The sequence below is a fragment of the Mustela lutreola genome, chromosome 12, assembly GCF_030435805.1.
Source record: "Mustela lutreola isolate mMusLut2 chromosome 12, mMusLut2.pri, whole genome shotgun sequence".
In the NCBI taxonomy this organism is placed as follows: Eukaryota; Metazoa; Chordata; class Mammalia; order Carnivora; family Mustelidae; genus Mustela; species Mustela lutreola.
In genome coordinates, this window is record NC_081301.1 from 98255066 (window position 1) to 98261252 (window position 6187).

Genomic DNA, 6187 nt, shown 5'->3' on the forward strand with positions numbered 1-6187 from the left:
TGGCCAGGCAGACGGTCCCTGGCCAGCGCCACCATGCTCCACCTGCAGGGACAAGAGCCACGCTCACAGACTCAGCGGGACAGGCAGGGGCGCACACCAGCTCTGTCCCATACGACGGCCAGAACTCGGTATGGGGGCTGTGCGCGCCATCCCGTGGAGACCCCACCCCGACTGGAGCAAGTTGGGGGGCGGGCACAGAGGCTGCCAGCAGGTGGCGCTGTGTCCCTGACCGCCCCACCTCCCCACCCCCACCCCCACCCCAGAGCTTGAGCTTCCTCTAGAGGAATATGCCACATGCCTGCCCCCGCGTGCTGGCCTCATTGTCCAGGAAGGTGACTGTTCAAACCAGTCCGGTGGCTCGTGTTCACTCTTCAGGGTCTGCATCCGGGCGTTCGGACTTCGGGGTCTTGCCTCTGCGCCCCCAGACTTGTGAGAGGTTTTGTGCAGACCCGGACGGGGATGGGACCACGTGCTGGTAAGCCACCTGCCCCGGGACCACGGCCGCCTCTCAGACTCGCACCCCCCTTGGCCACCACTTTGTCAGCTGACCCTGTAAACAGGAAACTCATTGGCCCAGACTCCCCTCTGGTTAATTGGGGATGGGACAGTGCACTGAGCTGGCTTCTTGCAAGAGAATACCTGAGGCCTTGTCGCCGGTACCATCACCCTGAGGTGGTCTCGTCACCGCGTCCCCAACTTTGTCGGCTCGGGCCTCTGGCCAGGGGACAGCCATCCCCTTGTGCGGCCGAGCTCACCCCGTGCTTGGTGCAGCAGATCTGCGCACCTGCCTTTTGCCTTCTTCTAGTTCTTCAAGGTCCTCAGTCACGCGTGGTGGAGGCGCTGGCCGGGCGCTGGGGCTGTGTGGGGCTCGTTCCCAGGCGCGGCGGCGAGGAGACGGAATGGAGATGAAGGTAAACAGCTCCCGCCCACTCAGGACAATGGCCTGCCTACCTGTTAGGATCCAGTCCTGGGAGAAAGGGTTCTGGGGAAGTCTGGCTGAGCGACTGTGCTTTCCAAACGCTGGAACTGCTCGCACAAACAAAGCATTTCAGAGCCAGGCCACTGTATAGCTAGGCATGGGAAGACCAGGGCCTTTCCCCCTGCCCGCCCCCCCCCCCCCCTTGGTTCCCTCCAGGGACAGGACCCCCTCCATAAGCTCCAGCTTCCCTGTTCGCTTGCAGAGTGCTTGTCTGGTATTCTATTCAACGGAGCCAAAGTCATTTTGAAAGAGAGTATGTTTGCAAAGATGGAGATTCCAGCAAAATTAAGGTGAGTTTTTCTATCGTGCAAGCAAAATACAAGAGCGAGGCAGACATCCAGAAGGAGAGTCTGGGGAAAGCCTCGATTCCAACAGGAAGCCTGTGTGTAGCATGTAGACCTCGTCTGCATGGGCTTGAGAGCGATCACAGACGCACGAGAAGTGAACCCAGTGGGAACGGCCAGTCCTCCGTCCCCCCTTCCTGGGCGTGCAATCTGAGCTCCCTGGTGCTGTCTCCTCCGGCCCCCGCGCCCCCTCAGACAAGCATGCAAATACACACGTGCCCTGTACAAGGTCTGGTCTCAACTTCACTCTCTCTGTTATTTATTTTAAAAGCGGGACCGTTGGATTCAAACTTTACCCTGTAATTTAGCTTTGAGCGTGCATACCCAGCTCTGCTTCATCCCCCCAAGAATCATGTGCACGAGGGGAAAAATGATTCATCCCAACAACACTGACGTGCACTTAAAAATACCCCTCAGCCTCCTCCCATTCCGAGCTCCGGAGAAGCCCCTGCTCCGTGCCGTGGACTGGCCAACAGAAGGCGCCCTGTTTCCCGCTTCATCAGCCGCAGACGGGAGCTGACGGCGTCTCCGCCTGAGACACGACTTAGCCCCCAGCTGCCACACCTCTGATCCCCTACAGCTTGGAGAACACGCATGCTGTAGTTGTCCACCGCTGGTCCCACCGGGCCTTCTCCCCTCACCCCCAGCAGTTTCGCCGAGTGAGATGAGAAACCAGCACCCCTCGACACCCCGCGCCCCCCTCCAGCCTGCTCACCTTCTCTCCACCCACCCACCGGCCGGGGGGCTGCTGCTTCCACCGTGGCGTTTCTGGGTTGGCGTCTGTAAAAGCAGCACACGGGAAGAACATGTGTGTGATTGCTGGTCGGCAGTCATCATGCCTGCAGAGTGGGGCACGGCCAGAATCATCCTGGGGATGGAGTGGCATCCCGGGCCACGGATGTGCACTGCGGAGGGATGTCCCCAGACCAGGGCACAGGCGGGCTCTGCTGCGGTCCCTCGCTCACGCCCCCGGTGAAGCCCTGTTCCTGGTCGCCCCAAAGCTTTCCCTCTGTTCTCCCGCACTTTCTAAGGCTCGTCCTCCAGACCCCGTGCCTCCAGCCGGCAGAGCTTTTCTATCCAGTGGCCATTCCACTGAGGCCGTGCCTTACTTCCCGGAGACGTGCTGCCTCCCACCCGGCGCCTGGCCCTGCTGTCGTGGGGCCGTCTGATGTCCTGGGCCCAGACTACTCTGTCCCGGCTTGATCCCTGTTCCAGGGACCTACATCTTGCCCGTCCTAGTTGGGGCCCTCACTTGGGTGGGGGATCCCACCCCCAGAGGTCCCTGAGGCTCTGTGAGGTGTGCTCAGGGTGGAACTGGGGTGACACTCGCTGGCGGTGTGGGGACGGCCATCCGGTTCGCCGCTGGGCCCGGTCAGCGTTGTCTCTCCGGCCCCTGGGCGGTCTCGGGCGGTCTCGGGGCAGGTGCCGGGCGGCGGGCTCTCCTCACGGTCTCCCCAGGCGGACCGCGGGGCTCGCCCCCTTCTCTCCCTGACACCCGTCCTTCCGTGGCTGCCATCTGCACACGCCGCTCGCCCAGCCGACCGCTTTCTCCCGTGTTCTCCTGGAGTTCCTGTGCCCCCTTGTCACTCCGGGGACCCAAGCCTTCCCTTCCAGCAGCCCTTGCCGCCTGGCGCCGTCTGCGGTCAGGGTCACAGAGCACTCGCCATCTGCGGTCAGGGTCACAGAGCACTCTCCTCTCCTTTCCCCGAGGGTCTTCATTTCCCTTTCCTGGGGGATTTTTTTTTTTTACTTCTCCGTGATTTCCTTCACCCCCTCTGCATTCCTTCTCTCGCCGGTACGTCGTTTGGGTCTCTCTGGCCGTGGTAAGTGTGCCCCGGGGCAGACCCTGGGCTCACGTTGAGCATCCGGTGTGAGCCCGGACATCCAGACAGGTGGCCGAGAACCCGGACGGGGGCGCTCCCGCAGGAGCCCACCACGCCTCTGTGCCTTTCCTCTGTGGCTGTGCCTGGGGACAGAGGTGGGGGACAGAGGCAGGGGTCAGAGGTGGAGGTCAGTCTGCCATCCGCAGGTGGTGCGGGACAGGACACACACCCTGTCCCCTCCACGCCCCTGCCCCTGTCAACTCTCTCATGCCCTGACTGATCGTTTCTTCCCCAACATTTTTGTATGGGAACTTCCAGACACACAGAAAAGCTGCAGGGCTTGGAGTGCGATCGCGGGAATATCTACCGGAACCCTACGTCCACGTGCCACCACGACCGCTGGGGCACACCTCCAAGTGTCCGTGTCTCCAGCCATCAACCCGTCCCATTTTAAAAAATGCATTTCTAATTACGGATACGGCTGTGCTTCTGAATACTTAATTTTTCCATTGCAGCTTGGTCCCCTGCGTGGTTTCCGCAGCTCTCCGTGTGGAGGAAGCCGGCTGGAGTGCCCGTGACGCTCTCTCCCAAGCTGTCGGGGTTTCTCCTCTCCAGTGGTGGATGGCCTTCTGGGTGTCCAGTGAGACTCAGATGTCTGTCGTCCATGGGAATGAAGGTGAGGGCGGCAGGTGCAGGGGGCTGGCCGGCCTCCTTCTGTTCTCCAGCGCGTAGGTCCTGCTCCACAGGGAAAGGGTCCTGGGCTAACTGTGGGTGCGGGCCTCGCGTGGGCCAGGAGCGGGTGTGAGCGTGAGACGCGGCTCTCGGCTGGGCTCGCCCAGACTGCAGGACGGGGTGATGCGGTGGAGTCCCCGGGTCTGGGCTCCCCCTGCACCGCGTGGGTTGGCGCGGGCCACACTGCTCCACAGGCGGGGGTGAGGCACAGGGGTTGCCGTGTTTGCAGGGGCAAAGATAGGGCCGGCGGACACAGCTGCAGCTTGCACGCCCTCATGCGTCTCCCTGCCTCTGCGGGATCCTCCCTCAGCTTCTCCAGCCCCGGCCCAGGGATGACCCGCGTGGCCCAGGCCGGCAGCTCGGAGGTGGGAGGGCCGGATGTGGCTCAGCCCACCTCTGGGTGCACCCCACTCCCCCGGGGCCGTGGTCCTGAGGGGACCACGCCAGCTCCCTCGCCGGCCCCATGCACCCACCAGAGCAGAGTGACCACGGCAGAGTGGTCACAGATACCTCTGTGTCCTTTCTCGGTTTCCACGTGTTCTCATTTGGACATAATATGATGGTCTCGTGCCTGTGGTGTTTACAGTTCAGTAAATTAGATGTACCTAAAATGCTAGTAATAACTCCAGACCTTTGCCTGCCAGGTGGAGCTGGGACTTTGTTTATGGAGGGGCTGCCCTCCATAATTTTTTACAAACAGGAGTCTTGGCCCCACACTCAGAGTCCCAAGAAGCATTACCTCTCCCGGTGCCTCGGTCACACGCTGACCTGGGCACCTCTTAGTTCCATCTAGATTCGGGAGTCGTGAGCACCTAGACCCCGGGTTTCCTGAGAGTGTGCAAGGGCTCAGGTGGCCTGGGCACTCATTCACGTGCACTGAAGGACAGCCCCTAAATGTGGAAGCTGTTTCCACCAAGCACGTGCGGGCCACCCACGCCGGAGTAAACTCTGTGTGCAAATATTTAATTTCAACACTAAGTACGTAAAACAGAGAAAATGTGTTTTAGGAGGACGCAGCCAGTGCCACTTGCAGGAGAAAGGCTGTGGCGAGGTGAAGCCCAAGCCCCCTGCCCCGGAGCCTCTGCAGGCCCCGCCTCCTTGCTTCCCCCAAGGTCACGGGCTGGGATCTGTGCCGTCGGAGCCGAGGGTCTGTGGCCCCGGAGGAGCGCTTGCGTTCTTGGGCCGGTTCGTAGAAACAGTTCATGTGCCCAGCTCAGGGGCTCTCTGGGAACGTGGACCGGACCAAGGTGTGGAGGGCGACCGGGTGCCCTCCACAGGGTTCCAGCCTTTTGGACCCTCACAGAGCCTCCCCGTTTGCAGACGGCCTTTTCTGGCTGAACGCGGCCTGTCTCACTACTCGTCCCGTTCCATTTCTCCACGTCACACCAGAATCAGATGGTGATTTTTTCCCCATCTGTTGCCACAATCTGTTCAAACTGTCACATTCCGAGAGCCCCCGGGAAGCTGCGTAGCCCAGAACGGGAAATGAAGGTGCTCCTGCCCCACTTCCTGCGGGTCTGGTCCTCGGCGCGGCGGTGGGGTGCAGTGGGCGCTCGGCCTCTCACGCCGCGCAGCAGAGTCGCTCTGTCTCGGATGCCCGTGGTGAGTGACGCAGCAGCGACCGGACTGGGCCGGGGTTCAATCCTGAAACCTCAAAATAGTCTCCCTCTAATACAGGAATATTTAGTAAAGAAGTTTCTCTTCCAAAGCCTCCCTCTCTTTTTCTGAGACAAATATTTTTTTGCAGAGAGAGAAAAAATTGAAGTCCTCACTCACGCCACCTTTCGAAAGTTCCAAGTGCCCCACAGTTGACCCTGGACGGGCAAAATCTTACCCCTGAGAACATTTCAAGGAGAAAGGGCGACATTTTCCTGTCCTGGTGTTGGGCTGCTCCTCTTATGCAGGATGCTGTTTGCCTTCTGGCAAAGAAAGTGTTTGCAGAGCTGCCCCGCGGCTGTGCTGACCACCCGAGGAATCGGGGCGCCGCCCCACGGATGTGCCCACAGCCCGAGGTACCGGGGTACCGCGGGCCCAGGACAGGGGACAGTGGAGCTGGACTGAACCTGGCGGTGACTTTCGTCTTGGGTACAGCAGCAGGTGTGTTCCCTGCGGACGGAGCAAGCTTTGCTCTGAACAGTTGTGAGAGGAGCAGCCGTCCATCTAGATGTGTTTTCCAGGGGACACGTAGGGCAGTCTTCCTCATGGCTTGGGTACCGGTCCCAGCCCTGATGGGCATTTCACTAGGACAGCAGCCCGCAGCCCCGCCCGACCAGCCCTGCCAGTGAGGAGGGTCCCCAGAAGGCCCCCAC

The 6187-nt window shown here is 61.0% G+C and overlaps 1 long non-coding RNA gene across 2 annotated transcripts; it reads left to right on the forward strand.

The window, feature by feature from the left end:
* The first annotated feature begins 357 nt into the window (after positions 1 to 357).
* LOC131812537 (uncharacterized) lies at positions 358 to 5571 on the forward strand. 2 transcript variants are annotated; one of them, XR_009346390.1, is made up of 5 exons: positions 358 to 475; positions 775 to 911; positions 1182 to 1269; positions 3662 to 3822; positions 5199 to 5571. It is a non-coding gene; the product is annotated as an uncharacterized LOC131812537 (long non-coding RNA). The 2 variants fall into 2 exon arrangements; XR_009346389.1 differs by having other exon boundaries at positions 806 to 911.
* Positions 5572 to 6187: the final 616 nt, after the last annotated feature.